This window comes from Schistocerca cancellata, chromosome 3 (assembly GCF_023864275.1).
Source record: "Schistocerca cancellata isolate TAMUIC-IGC-003103 chromosome 3, iqSchCanc2.1, whole genome shotgun sequence".
NCBI classification, from domain to species: domain Eukaryota; kingdom Metazoa; phylum Arthropoda; class Insecta; order Orthoptera; family Acrididae; genus Schistocerca; species Schistocerca cancellata.
Genome location: NC_064628.1, coordinates 104367019 through 104389561, shown reverse-complemented (window position 1 = coordinate 104389561; position 22543 = coordinate 104367019). Strand labels below are relative to the sequence as shown.

Sequence of the window (22543 nt, the reverse complement as noted above, 5' to 3'; positions counted from 1 at the left end):
AGACTGATGCCAGTTAAACGCAGTCAGCCAGCAGAGGTTCCACAGGTGGTAGCACTGAGCTTATGTAGTATGTTGTTCTTTGCAGCAACTTTATGAGAAAGCTTGGTGATGTGCTCTTTGTAGCTCAGGGTTCTATCTAGAGTGATTCCGAGATATTTTGGGATAGGATTGCACCTCAGCGTTTGTCCATTGAGCAGAACTCTTGGTTTGTAGTTCGCAGCACGATTCGCTAGATGGAAACAAGAGACTTCAGTTTTTGATGTGCTTGGGATCAATCTCCAGGTCTTAAAGAAAGTTGACATCTTCTTCAGATCCTCCGTAAGAATTCGTTCACCATCTTCCGGAGGATCCGGAGAAGATGTCAACTTTCTTTAAGACCTCTGAATGTGCTGCTAGTATTGCATTAATTTACACCATTTTTAGAATCGAGTGAGCTGCTGTGAAACCACAAATCTGCCTTTCACTAATTAAATAATGTGAGTTTAGTCACACACAAATTTTATCCATGCGTCATACAGTAGAAACATTGTCTACTTGCACCACATATTGTTTGTCGACGATAAGTTGACGATTGGCGCGGTGTCTGTCTGGAACTGCCCTGCCCCGCATTAAGACTGCCGAGTGGTGATGAGCGGTGAGGGGGAGGCAGCATCGGCTGCCTGCAACAGTGTTGGCACCACTGTCCCCTTAACACGAAGTCGGAGGCGACTTGCGGATATACTGTGTGCTAAAATGACACTGCCGTCGGATCGAAAATCACCTAATTGGTCGACATATTCATGCTTGAGAGTTTTACCTACAATTTATGTATAGTAAACAATGAAAAATAAAGGCAGATAAATGTACAATTTACGACTCTATTAATTGAAAGTAAAAAACTAATACACTCCTGGAAATGGAAAAAAGAACACATTGACACCGGTGTGTCAGACCCACCATACTTGCTCCGGACACTGCGAGAGGGCTGTACAAGCAATGATCACACGCACGGCACAGCGGACACACCAGGAACCGCGGTGTTGGCCGTCGAATGGCGCTAGCTGCGCAGCATTTGTGCACCGCCGCCGTCAGTGTCAGCCAGTTTGCCGTGGCATACGGAGCTCCATCGCAGTCTTTTTTTGTGCCGAGCAGAGCGGACGTGTCGCGCGCGCGCTCTTGCTTATATAGTTTTCGCGTCGGTTACATTGGTGCAATCGCGCCAAACTGAACATAAATAGTGAGCAACAGTGACTATCTTCAGTGCAGTGTGTAGTGACACAGTGTTAAAAGCGTTTTTATGTGAGAAAACGGTGCACAGTGAGTTCGAGACTGCACGCACGGAACTGGACCTCAACAAAGGTACTAAACGACAACTAACACTTGAAAAGCACTACTAACACCCCTAGGAACCCCAGACAGTATTAACATTACTAACACCACTAATCGCTGTTTGTGGAGTGCCCAAAGTACGTTGACTACAAAATATCTCGTGTGACGAACCAAAAACCACAACATATGGTAGGTTTTTTCTCCGGTATAGGACAATAACACTCTACCGAAATCACAGCACAGCTGCGCAGCAGTGAAGGCTAACGTCTATAAAAATTCCAGATCAAAAACTCCTGGTTGCTTGATTGCTTGATAACTGAAAGCGATACGCCACAAAAGCGACATAGCGCAAAGTCCGCTAAGTAGGTTGAGTAACGCTGGCAGTGCGAGCCGTGCGAAGTCCCATAAGTAGGACGCGACGGACGACGAGTGCCCGCGTTGCTAAGCGCGACACGTAGTACCACACCCAACTCGGCCGCCATCTGTGCGCGTGTGCGCGAATTGCGTGGCCGGCTCCAGCGCAAAGCGCGAACGTGGAGCGCAGTTCAGCTGGCCGCTGCGGGCGAGAAGAACTACGGAGACAGCCGCTACTAGGCTCTAAGCTGGTATAGGCTCAACTCCCTTGATACCAAGGAAGCCTGATGCTTGTGCCAGCCTGCACACTGCGCAACGTTCCACTTTCGCACTAAGTGCGAAAACTGGAGCGAAGCGCGGGACAGGCCGATTCGGCGGCTGTCAAGCTGGCTTCTGTAAGGAGAAGAGCCAGCAACGCCTCCAGCACGCCGGGGACTCCTCGACAATGTGCAAACATGGAGGATCAGCCCAATAAAATTGACGAGGAAAAGGTCGATGCCATCGACACCTTCATTGCTGAAATACAAACAGAACTAAAAGCAAAAAAAGTGTCACTGACCATACTGTCAGCATTTAGAAATAAGCTAATCGGCAACGCAGTGACACAAGCTAGGTTAGAGGGACAAATTCAGGCCCTAGAAAAAGAAAACGCAAGACTAAGACAACAAGTAGAAATACAAACAATTGCAGCAGCCAGACATGACCTTGAAGCAACAGACTCGCTCATACATGCGAGACTGGAGGGCCAGATTGATATTCTCAAAGACGAGAATAACAAGCTGTCCGTCCAAGTAGAGGAGTTCAGGATAGAAAATTTTACTCTAAAAAGAGACAACCAAGAACTACAGAAAGAACTGGATGAGGCAAAAACAAATAAACCAGAGACAATACTCCCAGCAATACCAACTTTCGCCAGTATCGCCAAATCCCAACCGAAATCCAAAGAAACACTAAAAATAGAACACGCCAAAGCAAAACAAGCGACAACACTCTTCATCACCTCGACAGAAAATAAGGACCCAAAAACAGTGCGACAAACCCTTACACAGAAACTTGACCCAAAAAAGGACAAGATAAAAATTAAGGCAGTCAAAACTACAGCAACAGCTGTCATAGTTGAGACTGCAACACAGGACGACTGTAAAAAACTGCTCGACTCAGCAAAGAACATTAACACAATCAGGTGCGAGCCACCACGGAAGAGACGACCGCTAGTGATCATACACCACGTGCCAGACACAATCAGTGACAAAGACTTTCTTGAAAGCCTCTATGAACTGAACCTTGGTGAGGAAGTTGAGAAAGAGGCTTTCCTGAAAGAGACAAAAATCAAATTCCGAACAGGACCAAGAGGGCGGGGATACAATCATCAAGTTATTGAAGTCACACCGAATCTGCACAAAATTTTGACAAAACGGGATAGAGTCTATATAGATTTCCAGTCTCTAACTGTCAAAAATTTCGCCCAAGTCCCCACCTGCTACAAGTGCTGTGATATGGGACACACCACAAAGCAGTGTAAAGACACCGAAATCACGTGCTCCAATTGCAAAGGGAAGGGCCACATAAGAAATCAGTGCAAACTAGCAGAACAAGACATCTGCATCCCCTGCAGAATCCGAGGCAAATTGTGTGCCAGACGAAGAGGTCTTGAGTGTCAAACACATAAATTCCTCCAAGATCGACTGCTACAGAGCTTCGATTATGGAGAATGAAAGCAGCCCAACACTGCCCCAATCAAGAATGCAAAAAACGAACTATAAATCACCATCGACCATTAATGGAAACCATCAAAGAGCTATAAGCTGGCGCAGGCAGATGGGACTGCTTCCCACTCACCCCACACACACAGACGATATCCCATCTCTTCAAGGCATGCACGCATTACATGACAGTTATATAAATACCATGGACTTCATCGACGACATGGTACTTAATGGAGCTATACATTACAACATAGCCAAACAACTTAAAAAACAGATGCAATACTGGGTCAGCTACCAGCAATCACTGCAGGCGAGAATTGACGAGCTGGAATTTGAAGTGCTATACAATGCACACAGCAACACCGATCAAATACAAAACAATAGCACACAAACAAACACGAACACAGACAAGTCTGTAAACCTAAACAAACACACGGAAAACGAACAAATGGACAATACACAGAAATCCCACGCAACACCTGACTATGCCAAAGCTAGCAGCGAAGAAAGAATAAACGACAACACACCAAAAAGGTATAATACAAAAAGATGTACAGGATATATAAAACCAGTGAATTTTGTATCTGGAGGGATAATTAACCCTGCAGATCATACACAACAGCGCATAACACCTCAACAACATAATGAAACACAACAGATGACCGGATGTAACGAGACATATAGGAAAAAGGTAGTAGTCCTTGACACAAACCTACTTACGGGTGATCACGATAGTGACGATGAGTGTACAGATAGTGATAGCAAAAAGAAAGGTGACGACAGTGCAATAGGTAGTGTAAACATAAGAAAAAGTAAAGGTGACAGAAGAAGAGCCGCAGGTAGCAGCTCATCAGCCTCACCACCATTGAAGACGGAACAAGACACCACACCGGTGACATCTGCACTTCGAGATAAATATAGCGGAATCATCCCATATGTAGAAAAAGAGCAGAAGGGAAAAGTCGGCCAAACACCATGGCATGCTGACTACAACAATGTAGAACTAAACTTAAGACTAAGTAGGCTAGAATATAAGGACACATTCATCACAGCACAAAGACTGCTAACCAGACTACTTCACCCACTAGGCAGCTATGTATGCTTCCCGACCACTGAACAGTCTGACAGAATGACTTTAAAGACCGCAAACATACCTACAGACCCAGCAGAGCTAGAAAAATTAGTCATACTAGCGTGTAGTCGGAGGGGGGAAACATATAACCCACACCAAGTGTACAAGGACCAAGTGAGGGCACATGGCAGAACTGACTTTGACTACTCGCAAACAGGACACAAATTCTATCTTCATGTGAAACACCCATGAAAATAATACAACTTAATGCTAATAGAAGCACACTCGTTAGTGCAGAACTGCCGCGAGTAGCTCTGGACTTGCAGGCGGATATTCTCTGCCTGCAAGAACCCTATGTGACAACCCAGGGAAACTTAACTAACCTACCCTGGGACGCTGTCACAATCTCAGACAGACGAAACTACAAGGCTGCCATAGTTGTCCTCAACAAAACTTTAAATATCACTAAGATTACGCAGCTATGTAACAGTCATCTGGCCACGGCAGAAATAACTAAGGGTCGAGACACATGGGTGGTCTCATCACTATATGCACAGTACAGTGACAACATAGAGCCATACCTACATATGATACAAGACATTGCTGAGTATTCTAGAAATAAGAACCTAATTATATGTGCAGATATCAACGCTAAATCCACACTATGGCACTCGGACAGAACGGACGACAGAGGACGGAAAGTCAACGACGTCATACAGGAGACGCAACTACATATTATAAATGAAGACGGACCTACACCTACATACAGAGGTGCAGACGGATCTGCCACCAAAATCGATATTACTCTGGCGAATGACAGAACATTAGGACGACTGCAAAGATGGACCATACACGACTCTCTGACCACAAGTGATCACAACATAATAGAAATAAGTCTCACAACAAACATTTACCGCACCACACACAATACAACACACTTCAACTTTAAAAGAGCGAATTGGGACAGACTACAACAAATTGTTCAAAATGAGAATATATACAACATACAGGGAAGCGTGGACTACAGAGCACACAAACTGACACAAATCATCCAAACAGCACAAGAAACAGCAATACCTACGCACACACATAGCAAACAACGGGAAACACCATGGTCAGACGAATTAAACAGACTCAAACGTGACATGACAAGGAAACGAAAACTATACCAGAGGACATGGATACAAAGAGACAAACTACTAAGACTAGCTGCATATAGGGAAGCCAAAGAACTCTTCAAAAAGACATTATTTCAGACCAGGAAACAACATTGGGAGAGCTACTTGACCACACACACACAACAGAATATCTGGGGGGAACAATACAAGATCCTGACAGAAAAAATAAAGACCCCATTGGCATTAAGCACGCTACGGCAGGATGACGGCACAATGACAGTGGGATGGAGAAACACAGCACAATATCTGCTGAACAAACTCCTCCCGGAAGATGCCACAGACTCAGACACACAGGAACAGATCACACTCAGACAAGAACTTCATGAACAGTATAACACCCACGCCGTCACCTGTCCCTTTGCGCACGAGGAAGTTGCGGTAGCGATAAGAGAGCTAAAGAATAAAAAAGCTCCTGGACCCGACAGGATCCATGCAGAAGTGCTTAAGAGGCTAGCACCACAGATCACCCCATACTTAACAGAACTACTAAACGACGCCTTAAGGCTAGGCCGTGTACCGACAGTCTGGAAAACCTCAAATGCAGTCATCAGACGAAAATCATCAGACAGAGACCAATCAGATCCGAAATCCTACAGACCAATATGCCTCATAAACACCATGGCAAAAATCCAAGAGAGGCTACTGTGTGACCGCTTGCAGGCTCACAGAACCCTACTTGGAATGAATCCCCACCAGTTTGGATTTCGGAAAGGAAAAAGCATCGATGATGCAATAAACAGAGCTTTAGAAATTACACAAAACACAGATAAAACATACTCTTTGGCAATCATGATAGACATCGCAGGAGCATTTGACAACCTGTGGTGGCCAGCACTGTTTCTGAGGTTACGCCAGATGGAAGTACCCGCAGCCCTATACAACAGTCTTTTAGACTACTGCAGAGACAGAATAGTGGAATGGCGCGTGGGCAACCGGAAGGTAATAAGGAAAATTACCAAGGGATGTCCGCAGGGATCGATCTGTGGACCCATCTTCTGGGACATAATTTTTGAACCTCTCCTGCAACTGCTGGAGGAGGATATGAGGACAGACGGTGCTGTCGCCTATGCAGATGACCTATTGGTGGTTATCTCAGCAAACACAAGAGCCCAGCTAGAGGAGAAGGCGAGTGGCACACTGCAAACAATAACACAATGGTGCAACACAAACAAGCTCAAGATAGCGGGCAACAAAACAACATACACACTGCTCAAAGGGCAACTCAGACGCAATCCATCTATTAAAATACAGAACAACAACATAAAGAGAATGACAGTAACCCGCTACTTGGGCGTATACATAGATGAGAAGCTGAACTTCCATGAACACATCAGAATAACAACAAACAAGGCAGAAAAATTACTACATAAACTGGCAAGGATTAATTCAGGACAATATAGACTTCCTCTGTCAGTCACACGAACTTACCACTGCGCACTCTTCGAATCAGTGCTAAGCTTTGCGGCCAGTACATGGGCGCACAGACTCAACTTCGCCACAAACAGAACAGCGGTTAGGCGAGGGCAGAGAAGCGTCCTTCTGCGACTATCGGGAGCCTTCGGCACTACATCAGTTGAAGCACTGTGTGTTGTGCTAGGAATCTTCCCGATAGATATCACAATCAAATATCGGGCCGCTCTGTACTGGTTAAAGATGGGTAGACTAGACCAGGTCAACATATTGACTGGTTCCCCGCTGAACAATAAGCGGGACCTCAAAAAATGGAAAATCGACACATGGCAACAGGAATGGGGCACAAGTGATAAGGGACGGAGAGTCTATACATTTTTTCCGAACATAACGGAAAGATTAAGAATGAAACATGCCGATCCTAGCCGCGGCATGGTGCATTTCTTGACTGGCCACGGACCTTATCCCACGCACTTAAATCGCGTGAGTCTTAGAGACACATCAACGTGTACATGTGGAGGTATGGGAACCCCCGAACACACAATCCTATTCTGCGGGAAATACAGACAGCACAGGAACACACCTGGGATACAACACCTACAGACAGAGGAACACATATACGAGGCGATCAGAACACCTGAACTTTGGGACATACTGAACGCACTAACAGACAAAATTTCTGACGAATGCCACAAAGAGTACAGGAACAGAAGACCACACAGACAATAAACCTATATGCAGCACCCAGACAGACACCATAGTGTGGAAGAACTAAACTAAGTCTCAATATAAAACAACTGACATGCAATAGACTTACATAAGTAGACCTAAAACTGACAATAGATTAATGTATAAAATTAAACATAAACAGTGTCGGCGCACCGTCGCAATTGCCATCAGCTACCACGGCACTCTAAACCTGTATACAAGTAACGAGATAGAACATAAATAGAGATATCAAACGCCATAAATAGAATAGAATAGAACTTCCTAGGCTAAGGTTAGGGGACTGAGGATCAGAGGCTTGAAGATAAATCCCAAGGCGCTCATCCTCAGTCCCCTACGGTGGTGGGACTATCATCTCTTCCTTTCCTATCGTCTTTTCTCCTCTTCAGTCTAAACTATTCCTTGTATTTCCTTCTTCTAATTCAAAATTTATTTTTGTAAAAACTTTGTTAAATCGGTTTTGGGAAAGCTGCCAAAGTAAAGAAAGAAATAAGAAAAAAAAAAAGCACAGACCCGCCTCCACGTGGCGGGCACGGGCAACGGTGCGACCGGATGCGGGAACTGGTGTGAGTTTCATCAACTACATCAGTGTCCGCACACCGGTCGTAGCGGCCAAGTGGTCAAAATAGACCCACCTTAAGCACTTAGGTGGTGGGTCGTAAAATCAGGGTGGCAAGTGAAAAAAAAAAAAAAAGTCTTTAACACTGGTAGCATGCCGCGACAGCGTGGACGTGAACCGTATGTGCAGTTGACGGACTTTGAGCGAGGGCGTATAGTGGGCATGCGGGAGGCCGGGTGGACGTACCGCCGAATTGCTCAACACGTGGGGCGTGAGGTCTCCACAGTACATCGATGTTGTCGCCAGTGGTCGGCGGAAGGTGCACGTGCCCGTCGACCTGGGACCGGACCGCAGCGACGCGCGGATGCACGCCAAGACCGTAGGATCCTACGCAGTGCCGTAGGGGACCGCACCGCCACTTCCCAGCAAATTAGGGACACTGTTGCTCCTGGGGTATCGGCGAGGACCATTCGCAACCGTCTCCATGAAGCTGGGCTACGGTCCCGCACACCGTTAGGCCGTCTTCCGCTCACGCCCCAACATCGTGCAGCCCGCCTCCAGTGGTGTCGCGACAGGCGTGAATGGAGGGACGAATGGAGACGTGTCGTCTTCAGCGATGAGAGTCGCTTCTGCCTTGGTGCCAATGATGGTCGTATGCGTGTTTGGCGCCGTGCAGGTGAGCGCCACAATCAGGACTGCATAGGACCGAGGCACACAGGGCCAACACCCGGCATCATGGTGTGGGGAGCGATCTCCTACACTGGCCGTACACCACTGGTGATCGTCGAGAGGACACTGAATAGTGCACGGTACATCCAAACCGTCATCGAACCCATCGTTCTACCATTCCTAGACCGGCAAGCGAACTTGCTGTTCCAACAGGACAATGCACGTCCGCATGTATCCCGTGCCACCCAACGTGCTCTAGAAGGTGTAAGTCAACTACCCTGGCCAGCAAGATCTCCGGATCTGTCCCCCATTGAGCATGTTTGGGACTGGATGAAGCGTCGTCTCACGCGGTCTGCACGTCCAGCACGAACGCTGGTCCAACTGAGGCGCCAGGTGGAAATGGCATGGCAAGCCGTTCCACAGGACTACATCCAGCATCTCTACGATCGTCTCCATGGGAGAATAGCAGCCTGCATTGCTGCGAAAGGTGGATATACACTGTACTAGTGCCGACATTGTGCATGCTCTGTTGCTTGTGTCTATGTGCCTGTGGTTCTGTCAGTGTGATCATGTGATGTATCTGACCCCAGGAATGTGTCAATAAAGTTTCCCCTTCCTGGGACAATGAATTCACGGTGTTCTTATTTCAATTTCCAGGAGTGTATTATTAATCTGTTTGCACATTGCATTTACACTATTGGCCATTAAAATTGCTACACCAAGAAAAAATGCAGATGATAAACGGGTATTCATTAGACAAATATAGTATACTAGAACTGACATGTGATGACACTTTCACGCAATGTGGGTGCATAGATCCTGAAATCAGTACCCACAACAACCACCTCTGGCCGTATTAACGGCCTTGATGCGCCTGGGCATTGAGTCAAACAGAGCTTGGATGGCGTGTACAGGTACAGCTGCCCATGCAGCTTCAACACGATACCACAGCTCATCAAGAGTAGTGACTGGCGTATTGTGACGAGCCAGTTGCTCGGACAGCATTGACCAGACGTTTTCAATTGGTGAGAGATCTGGAGAATGTGCTGGCCAGGGCAGCAGTCGAAAATTTTCTGTATCCAGAAAGGCCCGTACAGGATCTGCAACAAGCGGTCGTGCATTATCCTGCTGAAATATAGGGTTTCGCAGAGACCGAATGAAGGATAGATCCACGGGTCGTAACAAATCTGAAATGTAACGTCCACTGTTCAAAGTGCCGTCAATGCGCACAAGAGGTGACCGACACATGTAACCAATGGCACCCCATACCATCACGCTGGGTGTTACGCCAGTATGGCGATGACGAATACACGCTTCCAATGTGCGTTCACCACGATGTCGCCAAACAGGGATACGACCATCGTTGAGTACACCATCGCAGGCGCTCATGTCTGTGATGCAGCGTCAAGGGTAACCGCAGCCATGGTCTCCGAGCTGATAGCCCATGCTCGTGCAAACTCGTCGAACTGTTCGTGCAGATGGTTGTTGTCTTGCAAACGTCCCCATCTGTTGACTCAGGGATCGAGATGTGGCTGGACGATCCGTTACAGACATGCGGATAAGATGTCTGTCATCTCGACTGCTAGTGATACGAGGCCGTTGGGATCCAGCGCGGCGTTCCGTATTACCCTCCTGAACCCACCGATTCCATATTCTGCTAACAGTCATTGGATCTCGACCAATGCGAGCAGCATTGTCGCGATACGATAAACCGCAATCGCGATAGGCTACAATCCGATCTTTATCAAAGTCGGAAACGAGATGGTACGCATTTCTCCTCCTTACACGAATCATCACAACAACGTTTCACCAGGCAACGCCGGTCAACTGCTGTTTGTGTATGAGAAATCGGTTGGAAACGTTCCTCATGTCAGCACGTTGTAGGTGTCGCCACCGGCGCCAACCTTGTGTGAATGCTCTGAATAGCTGATCATTTGCATATCACAGCACCTTCTTCCTGTCTGTTAAATTCCGTGTCTGTAGCACGTCATCTTCGTGGTGTAGCAATTTTAATGGCCAGTAGTGTATTAAACGAAGTACAACAGTAATATCTAGAAATCGTAATTAATTGCGCCTGAAATAAATATCTAAATGATGTTCATTAAAGATCACTGTCATTTCTGTTTGATTCAAGTTATCGATTGAGGGCGTGGTACTGATGCTAACTTCGTCGATCTCCGTTTCTATTACTCCATTTCGTCTCCAATACTCTTGGTCTAGTTGCTGCACATTCCTGCGGTAACCTTACCAGTCTTACTTATGCAGTAATTGAAACGAAAGCGGCATTAACAAGTTTCTGCAATCCCCCCTTTGACACATCACCAGTGACACTTTTCTCCCTGAAATCGTGTTTTATTTTGGCCTATTTAAATCCTATCAGATTTAGGTTGCAGCTGTAGGGCGGTAAACGCACTACTTTGTGGCTTCTGTTCTCAACGATTTGACCCACGATGTACACTTTCACGGCTAGTTTGTTTTCCTGTATCGTAGATAACAGTTCAGCCTTTCTCACCGAGTCGTTGCAGTTTATTTGCCCGCCTATCAACCACTCTAACATCCTAATCCTGAAGCCGTATTTATTATCTGTGGTATGGTGCAATGATAAAAGATAGAAACGGGAAAGTTCTGAGTGAAGCAGAGGATGTTAAGGAAAGATGGGCAGAATATCTAGAAGACCTATACAAGGAAGAACTGCATAATGACAGGGCTACTACTGCTGATGTTAATGTTAATTTGGAACTGGGGCCACATATTTAGGAGAGCGAAATCCAGTGAGCCCTTGAAAATATGGTTGATACCAAAACTAGTGGACATGATGAAATACCGGCAGAACAGTTTAAAGTCACTGGAAAGGATGCAGTGAAAGTGCTGCACTCAATATGTCAAAAAATATGGATCACACAGCAGTGGCCAGAAGACTGGAAAAGATCAGTATTCATCCCCGTTCCAAAGAAGAGAAGTTCTAAAGAATGCTCAGATTACCGAACAATCGCACTTATCTCACATGCTAGTAACGTCATGTTGAAAATCTTACAAAATAGACTTCGCCAATATCTAGATCGAGAGCTACCAGAACAAGCTGGATTTAGGAAAGGAAGAGGAATTAGAGATCAGATTGCTAACATTCGGTGAATTATGGAAAAAACAACAGAATTCAAGAGAGATGTGTACCTCTGCTTTATTGACTACCCCAAAGCCTTTGACTGCGTCGATCACAACAAATTATGGAACGTACTGAAAAACATGGGTGTACCAGATCGCCTCATTCATCTGATACGGAGTTTATACATTGACCAAGAAGCCACGGTGAGAACTATGTATGGAACAACGAAATGGATAAAGGTTCAGAAAGGGGTCCGGCAAGGCTGCATACTGTCACCGTACTTATTCAATCTGTATGCAGAATACGTTATGAGGAATGCGAGGCTAGATGAAGGAGAAACAGGAATTAAAATAGCTGGAATAAATGTAAACAACCTCAGGTACGCGGATGATACGACCCTGTTGGCAGAAAGTAAAGAAGAATTGATAACACTCTTGCTGAAGGTGAAAGACGAAAGTGAAAAGGCCGGTCTTACGTTGAATATGAAGAACATGAAAATTATGGCAACTACACCGACCAATTCGTGGGATATAGCAGGAGAAACCTTGGAGGTAGTGACCACATTCAGTTATCTCGGTTCCCAGATCTCTGCTGATGACGACTGCAGCCATGAAATCCGGAGACGCCTGTTGCTCGGTAGACAGGCGATGTCAAACCTTGACAGGGTTATAAGGTCCAGAGATATAACACTAGCAACAAAGATCCGTATTGTGAGGGCTATGGTCTTTCCAGTTGTGATGTATGGATGCGAGACCTGGACCATTAGAAAGGCTGATCGGCGAAGAATTGACTCTTTCGAATTGTGGTGTTGGAGGAAACTTCTTAGAGTTCCATGGACTGCAAAGAGAACCAACAGATCAATACTGGAGCAAATAAAACCAGATTTCTCCCTGGAAGGTCTAATGTTAAAGCAAAAACTGACCTACTTTGGACACACAATGCGAGTGCATGCCTCGCTGGAAAAAAAAACATTAATGCTGGGGAAGATTGAAGGAACTGGAAAAAGAGGACGTCAGAGGATGAGGTGGATCGATGGCATCACAGAAGCAATGTGTTCCAACCTGGAAGGTCTACGGGAGAAAGTGCAAGACAGGAAAAAGTGGCGTGATTTGGTTCATGGGGTCACGAAGAGTCGGAACCGACTAAACGAATAGAGAGAGAGAGAGAGAGAGAGAGAGAGAGAGATGGTGCATTATCCATACAATCACAGCGTTGGATGGAATATTACGGAGCACCATCTCCGCACCCTCTCCCCGTCCCGTCGAAGTCCGATAGTTTCGTCGAATTCAAGAAATGGAAACAGTTTCTTAAATGAAACTTCCTGACAAATTAAAACAATTTGTGAGACCGGGTTCCCAGATTTGAGTCTCGGTCCGGCACACAGCTTTGTCAGGAAATCAGCGCACTCTCCGCTGCAGGGTGAAAATTCGCTCTAGTTTCCTGCATCTTGCTGCAAGTAGTTGCCGAATTTGTCTTTTCGTAGTAGTTCCCAAATTTACTGAAGTTTTACGTGTTTAGTACCGGTGCGAAAATGTCCGTCGAAATAGGAAATGGTACAAGGACAGATGGGCGACAACAAATGTGCCGTTGGAGCCCCTAAATACAAACAATTGGCAGCACCAGTCAAGGAACTGCGAAATGAGTTTACCAATCGATTTGTTTCACCAGAAGGGAAGGTAGAATGGCAGCACAGACGTCTTTAAATTTCAGCTGATTTTTCAAATGTTACCCTAAACATAAATGCACTATATTTGTGATAAAAGCAATAAATACTGCTTGTAAAAATAGGAGCAATTATAATGCAGAGTCTTGCTGAGATACCGCGCCGTATTTTTGCTTCCTGTTATCTAATATTTGATTATGCAATAGACAAGAGATGTTCGAAATTCGCATACAACATCCTCAAAGTTTTTAGACTAAGTCAAATCCTCTGATTTTAGTTAAATTGAATAGTGCTTCTTGATAACATCAATATATTGTCCTCTAATATTTTTTTCAATTTTTTTTATTTTTGTGTTTCGTCATGATTTTTATTCATTAATAATCGTGCAACAACGGTGGTGACTTCACTGATTTTTAAGAATAACTGCACTTCTGTCTCAAGTACTAGCGGTGAGTTTCTGAAATAAACTTGTCCCTATGATTTGGAGAAGTAAACTTGAGTAAGTTGATGTCCTAATGTAAACACCTCAGCAAGTGTTTACAGAAGTTACTTACTACTGGACGCAAGCGGTTTTTTATTACTTCGCGTCTAGAGACAGCTTGATGTGGGCAACGCTCTGAGACAAATGAACGTCTTTAAAGTAGTGCCCACTTTCTCTGCTTCTCGCAGCACTAGCGAAAGCGTCAAGTTATCGTGACCAAACAGTAACTGAAGCATTTTCTGCTCATAACCTCATTGGCAATACCTCTGTACACGGAAGTCGCACGTCCTACCGCTATAGCATAATAAATCACACTGGAACAACGTGTTTTGGGGAGATATTACTGCGGAGTATCATGGAAATACGTAAGAAAACGAAAACCATAAAGTAAGGCATGTTTTATTCATAGGTGGCGGCCCCATCTGGCGCTAAGGGTAGTGGGAGAAGGAAAGTGGTATTCTAGTGATCCACAGAAGAAACTATGAAACTGGAGTAAATAACAAGGAACTATATTTGTAGGCCAAATAAGTTATTTAAACATTGATACGGTAACAAATTATATAAGCGAGGTAACAAGAATAATATAAATGACTTATCTTAAATCAGACGCCCGGCCGCGGTGGTCTAGCGGTTCTGGCGCTGCAGTCCGGAACCGCGGGACTGCTACGGTCGCAGGTTCGAATCCTGCCTCGGGCATAGGTGTGTGTGATGTCCTTAGGTTAGTTAGGTTTAAGTAGTTCTAAGTTCTAGGGGACTTATGACCTAAGATGTTGAGTCCCATAGTGCTCAGAGCCATTTTTTTTTAAATCAGACGGCACAAAAGCAAAAACATTTTTACTAAAAAATAACGGAACAGGCTTCCTCTGCCACTTTCCCCGTGCCGACCACTTTACCACACACACACCTACTGACGTACTATTAATTGGTTGTTGTTGTTGTTGTTGTGGTCTTCAGTCCTGAGACTGGTTTGATGCAGCTCTCCATGCTACTCTATCCTGTGCAAGCTTCTTCATCTCCCAGTACCTACTGCAGCCTACATCCTTCTGAATCTGCTTAGTGTATTCATCTCTTGGTCTCCCTCTACGATTTTTACCCTCCACGCTGCCCTCCAATACTAAATTGGTGATCCCTTGATGCCTCAGAACATGTCCTACCAACCGATCCCTTTTTCTAGTCAAGTTGTGCCACAAACTCCTCTTCTCCCCAATTCTATTCAATACCTCCTCATTAGTTATGTGATCTACCCATCTAATCTTCAGCATTCTTCTGTAGCACCACATTTCGAAAGCTTCTATACTCTTCTTGTCCAAACTATTTATCGTCCATGTTTCACTTCCATACATGGCTACACTCTATATAAATACTTTCAGAAACGACTTCCTGACACTTAAATCTATACTCGATGTTAACAAATTTCTCTTCGTCAGGAACGCTTTCCTTGCCATTGCCAGTCTACATTTCATATCCTCTCTACTTCGACCATCATCAGTTATTTTGCTCCCCAAATAGCAAAACTCCTTTACTACTTTAAGTGTCTCATTTCCTAATCTAATTCCCTCAGCATAAGTTGAAAGAATCTGAAGTCGTTAAGAATTTCAGAACGAACATTAGGCAACTGTTGACTGCAACAGGAAGATGGAACACAATAACAGGTAAACGTGTAACTCTGCTAGATGAGACACTGAGGCAGCAGAAGGTCAAATGGGTAGAACAAACGTATAGAGAGGCTGTAAGAGGGTAATGAAATTGACAATAATATTATAGAATGAGAAGAAGAAGTAGATGAAGCTGAGATGGGAGCTATGATCGTGCGGAAAGAATTAAAAAGAGCATTAAAAGAAGAAGGTGGATGGGGTAGACGAGAATTTCTCAGAATAATTGATATCCTTTGGAAACAACTATTCTATCTGGTGTAGACGATCTTTGAAACAGGCGAAATACCGTTAGAATTCAAGAAGACAGAAATAATTCCTTTCCGATAGAAGACAGGTGTAATAGGTTTGAAGATAATTGAATGATCAGTATGATAGGTCGTTGTTACAAAATACTGACACCAATTAACAGAAGAATTTAGAAACGGTTAGAAGCTGACCTGAGGAAAAATCAAATGGTTCAAATGGCTCTGAGCATTACGCTGAGGTCATCAGTCCCCTAGAACTTAGAACTACTTAAACCTAACTAACCTAAGGACATCACACACATCTATGCCCGAGGCAGGATTCGAACCTGCGACCCTAGCGGTCGCGCGGTTCCAGACTGTAGCGCCTAGAACCGCTGGAAAAATCAGTTTGGATTGCCAAGAAGTTCACAAACATGTGAGGCAGTACAGACGCTACAAGTATGCTGATGCATTAGCTCCATACTCAACAATCATATACAACCGTTCGCTCGACGAAAGATCCGTACCCAAAGACTGGAAAGTTGCACAGGTCACACCAATATTCAAGAAAGGTAGTAGGAGTAATCCACTAAATTACAGGCCCATATCGTTAACGTCGATTTGCAGCAGGATTTTAGAACATATATTGTGTTCGAACATTATTAATTACCTCGAAGAAAACGGTCCATTGACACACAGTCAACATGGGTTTAGAAAACATCGTTCCTGTGAAACACAACTTGCTCTTTATTCACATGAAGTGTTGAGTGCTATTGACAAGCGATTTCAGTTCGATTCCGTATTTCTGGATTTCCGTAAGGCTTTTGACACTGTATCACACAAGCGGCTCTTAGTGAAATTACGTGGTTATGGAATATCGTCTTAGTTATGTGACTGGATTTGTGATTTCCTCACAGAGAGATCACAGTTCGTAGTAATTGACAGAAAGTCATCGAGTAAAACAGAAGTGATTTCTGGCGTTCCCCAAGGTAGTGTTATAGGCCCTTTGCTGTTCATTATCTATATAAACGATTTGGGAGACAATCTGAGCAGCCGTCTTCGGTTGTTTGCAGATGACGCTGTCGTTTATCGACAAATAAAGTCATCAGAGGATCAAAACAAACTGAAAAATGATTTAGAAACAATATCTGAATAGTGCGAAAAGTGGCAGTTGACCCTAAATTGCGGAAAGTGTGAGGTCATCCAAATGACTGCAAAAATGTACTCGTTAAACTTCGGTTGCACGATAAATCTGTCTAATCTAAAAGCCGTAAATTCAACTAAATACCTAGGAATTACAGTTAAGAACAACTTAAATTGGAAGGAACACATAGAAAATGTTGTGAGGAAGGCTAACCAAAGACTGCGTTTTATTGGCAGGACACTTAGAAAATGTAGCAGACCTACTTTTTTTCTTTTAGAATACTTCTGCGGGATGTGGGATCCTTACCAGATAGGACTGACGGAGTACATCGAAAAAGTTCATAGAAAGACAGCACATTTTGTATTATAGCGAAATATGGGAGAGAGTGTCACAGAAATGATACAGGATTTGGGCTGGACATCATTAAAAGAAAGGCGTTTTTCGTTGCGACGAAATCTTCTCACGAAATTCCAATCACCAACTTTCTCCTCCGAATGCGAAAATATTTTGTTGACACCGACCTTCATAGAGAGGAACGATCACAAAGATAAAATAAGGAAATCAGAGCTCTTACGGAAAGATATAGGTGTTCATTCTTTCCGCGCGCTATACGAGATTGGAATAATAGAGAATTGTGAAGGTGGTTCGATGAACCCTCTGCCAGGCACTTAAATGTGATTTGCAGAGTATCCATGTAGACGTAGATGTATTTTGGAATGTAGTTTAGTTGAAGGCAAACCCTTTGTTGTAAATAATGACTGGGACACACTCATTGAAATTGTTAAGACAGCAGGGACAAAGCGTAAGGAGTGAAGAGATATCTAAAACTTGTACAGAAAGAAGACTGCAGCATTAAGAGTCAAAGGATATGAAATGAAAGCAGTACTTCAGAAAAGAGTGGAACAATGTTACGAGGTGCATTCAAGTTCTAAGACCTCCGATTTTTTTTCTAATTAACTACTCACCCGAAATCGATGAAACTGGCGTTATTTCTCGACGTAATCGCCCTGCAGACGTACACATTTTTCACAACGCTGACGCCAAGATTCCATGGCAGCGGCGAAGGCTTCTTTAGGAGTCTGTTTTGACCACTGGAAAATCGCTGAGGCAATAGCAGCACGGCTGATGAATGTGCGGCCACGGAGAGTGTCTTTCATTGTTGTAAAAAGCCAGAAGTCACTAGGAGCCAGGTCAGGTGAGTAGGGAGCATGAGGAATCACTTCAAAGTTGTTATCACGAAGAAACTGTTGCGTAACGTTAGCTCGATGTGCGGGTGCGTTGTCTTGGTGAAACAGCACACGCGCAGCCCTTCCCGGACGTTTTTGTTGCAGTGCAGGAAGGAATTTGTTCTTCAAAACATTTTCGTAGGATGCACCTGTTACCGTAGTGCCCTTTGGAACGCAATGGGTAAGGATTACGCCCTCGCTGTCCCAGAACATGGACACCATCATTTTTTCAGCACTGGCGGTTACCCGAAATTTTTTTGGTGGCGGTGAATCTGTGTGCTTCCATTGAGCTGACTGGCGCTTTGTTTCTGGAATGAAAAATGGCATACACGTCTCATCCATTGTCACAACCGACGAAAAGAAAGTCCCATTCATGCTGTCGTTGCGCGTCAACATTGCTCGGCGACATGCCACATGGGCAGCCATGTGGTCGTCTGTCAGCATTCGTGGCACCCACCTGGATGACACTTTTCGCATTTTCAGGTCGTCATGCAGTATTGTGTGCACAGAACCCACAGAAATGCCAACTCTGGAGGCGATCTGTTCAACAGTCATTCGGCGATCCCTCAAAACAATTCTCTCCACTTTCTCGATCATGTCGTCACACCGGCTTGTGCGAGCCCGAGGTTTTTTTGGTTTGTTGTCACAGGATGTTCTGCCTTCATTAAACTGTCGCACCCACGAACGCACTTTCGACACATCCATAACTCCATCACCATATGTCTCCTTCAACTGTCGATGAATTTCAATTGGTTTCACACCACGCAAATTCAGAAAACGAATTATTGCACACTGTTCAAGTAAGGAAAACGTCGCCATTTTAAGTATTTAAAACACTTCTCATTCTCGCCGCTGGCGGTAAAATTCCATCTGCCGTACAGTGCTGCCATCTCTGGGACGTATTGACAATGAACGCGGCCTCATTTTAAAATAATGCGCATGTTTCTATCTCTTTCCAGTTCGGAGAAAAAAAATCGGAGGCTTCAGAACTTGAATGCACCTCGTACTCGGCGGCGAGGAACCAATCGCGGACACACCTCTGAGTGCCCCAGCTGGTGGAAGAGTGTGTCAGCACTACCAACACAGACATCCAGTTGTGCAGCGAGGTTTCTGACTGTGATTCGTCGAGCCCTTCGAATGACAGTGTCTGCTCCTCCCAGCATGGCAGGAGTCACAGCTGTGTGTGGCTGGCTGGCACACGGGATATCGGACAAGTTTGAGCGACCTTATCGCGATGAGAACAGACGCCTCTCCCAACGACTCACCGTGCTTTTGTTCACTGCCAGGTCTTCGTATCATTCTGCGAGTGCCTATGAATATGTATTACGCTCTGGGTTTCCGGGAAAAGAAACTCGGTGATAGCTCTCTGCTTGGAACGCTCCTATGTTACAGACGTCACCTAGCGGAACTTGATGAAACCGTAGGAGCTGAAGCGAGGATATTCCACTGTGTTCCCCAATAAATTTCGTTTTTTTTTCAGCCGAAATTGGCTAAGAAAAAATTGTGTTGCGTTACGTATTGAACGCGCCTAGTAAAAAAAAACTTTGAGCTTTGCCGATAACACTTTAATTCCATTAGAGATACCAAATGAGTTGAAAAAACAGTTGAACGGAATGGGTAGTGTCTTGAAAAGAGAGTAAGGGATGAATGTCAACTGAACTAATAAAAGAGTAATGGAATGTAGTCGAACTAAATCAGTTGTTGCTGAGGGAATTAGATTAGAACTTGGAGTCTAAAAGTCTAGACGAGTTTTGACGTTTGGAGTCGAAATAAGTGACGATGGGCGAAGTAGAGAAGATATAAATGGCAGTCTGGCAGCAGTAAGAAAAGAACTTTCTTTAAAACAGGAATTTATAAATTTTATTGTTAGAAATTGTTTTGTGATAGCATTTGCAGGGAGTATATAGCCTTGCACGGAAGTAAAACGTGAACGATTAGCAGTTAGGAGAAAAAGAGAACAGAAGCTTTTGATATGCGGACCTGCAGAAGAATGCAGAAGATGTGATGTTTAGATCAGGTAACTAATGAACAGATACCGAATCGACATGGAGAGAAAAGAAAAGCATGGCTTACCTTGACCTAAAGAAAGGATCGATTGATATTACACATCCGGTCACATCAACAGAGGGAAATATGAAAGGTTCAAATTCCAGAGGGGGACCAAGGATTAAGTACATTAACCAGGTTCAATTGGATGTGGGTTTCTGCGGTTATGCAGACATGAAAAGACTTGCGCAGGATAGACTACCATGGAGAGCTGGATCAAACCACTTTTAGGACTGAAGACCAGATCAACAACAACTGTGTGAGTTTATTATGGTTCTTAAATATATTTTGTGACATATCTACCTGTCAAATTTACGGACAAATGCTATATTTCTCTAAACTGCGATTTCTAGGAAGGTATGCTAAAGTGATGACCAATTACTAACGTAAAAATACGAGGCTAAGTCAATTATTACCCGCAAAGTAGTTATAAAATTTTATTGTAATCAAATAGGAAACTTACAAGAACATCATTTTTCGACATAGTCTCCTTGCGTTTCAACGAACTTGGTCCATCGTTGTACAAGCTTCCTGATGCCCTCATAAAAGAAGGTTCTCGGTTGAGCTGCGAGCCAGGAATGCACCGCTTCTTTCACTGCTTCGTCCGAGGCAAATAGACGGCCCCTTTATGCCTGAGTAGACCAAACAAGTGATTGTCAGAAGGGGCAAGATCGGGACTATATGGAGGATGATCCAGTACTTCAAATTTGAGTTTCTGGAGCGTTTCAGCAGCGTGGGCAGCAGTATGCGGACAGGCACTGCCGTGCAACAACACAACACCTTTTGACAGCAATCCTCGGCGTTTGCTTCGAATTGCAGGCTTTAGCCTAGCAGTGGGCATCTCACTGTAACGTACACTGTTTATTGTTGTGGCCCTTTCCTCATAATGTTCCAGTGCGTCCGAAAAAACCGTAAGCATCAGTTTTCCTGTGGACGGTTGGGTCTCGAATTTTTTCTTGCACGGCGAATTTGGACGTTTCCATTCCATACTCGACGGTCTACTCTCCGGTTCGTAATGATGGATCCATGTTTCGTCACCAGTGATGATCCTGTCTAAGAAGTTGTCCCCTTCGTTACCATAGCGATCCAAATGTTTTTTGCAGATGTCCAAGCGCGTTTGTTTATGCAACTGTGTGAGTTGTTTTGGGACTCATCTTGCACAAACTTTATGAAACCCAAGTCTTTTGTGGATGATTTCGTAGGCAGATCCGTGACTAATTTGCAGACGATGTGCCACTTCGTCAATAGTTAATTGTCTGTCTAAAAGACTCATTTCACGTGAACGCTGAATGATTTCTTCATTTGCGGCGGTAAACGGTCGTCCGGCTCCTTCGTCTTGCGTAACACTTGTGCGACCATTTCGGAATTTTTCAATCCATTCGTAAACACTCCACTGTGGCAAAACACTGTTCCCGTACTGTACCGAAAGTCTTCGATGAATTTCGGCCCCTGATATGCCTTCACTGAACGTTGCTCTTCTTTTGTGCAAATAGACAGCGGAGCAGCCATGATCAACAGCACGGCAGCGATAACGAAACTAACCTAGCAGCAAGAAAATTGCAAAGATACAACAACAAATAAACAAAGCATGCGTCATCAACATAAAATGACAGTACTACCAAAATAAACAAAAATATAGCTAAATTGCGGATAATAATTGACTTAACCTCGTATTCTTATTATTTTATTGAAAAAACTGTGACCCCGCCTCCCAGAATTAAACCCTGGATCCGCTCCAGAATTATACTCTAAGGAACCATCAGAGCATTCGTTGTAGGGATACCCCAGACTATGTAATCCTTGATGGCCTGAGAGGACAGCTGTATCAGTTGGAGACAACACGCCCTCTTGAGTTTTGATTGTTTCTGAAACACACCTTTGAAATGCAGGAACCTTCAGATACAGCCAGGTAACATTATTTGTAAAGCAAAAGAAACAAGCAGGTTTTCTAAGGTGACAGCTGTTGTGACATTCTGCAAAGATAACGCGGTAGTTATACTCACTTGGAAGAACGAGTGG

General features: G+C 44.4%; 1 protein-coding gene across 4 annotated transcripts in view; it reads left to right on the top strand.

Moving 5' to 3' along the window:
* Positions 1 to 1112: 1112 nt before the first annotated feature.
* The window catches only part of LOC126177116 (solute carrier family 22 member 7-like), a 287762-nt gene continuing 266331 nt past the window's right edge, over positions 1113 to 22543 (top strand). For all 4 annotated transcript variants that reach the window (XM_049924385.1, XM_049924383.1, XM_049924386.1 and 1 more), the window contains exon 1: positions 1113 to 1338. The gene's annotated coding sequence lies outside the window, so the exon portion shown is untranslated. The remainder of the gene's footprint in view (positions 1339 to 22543) is intronic.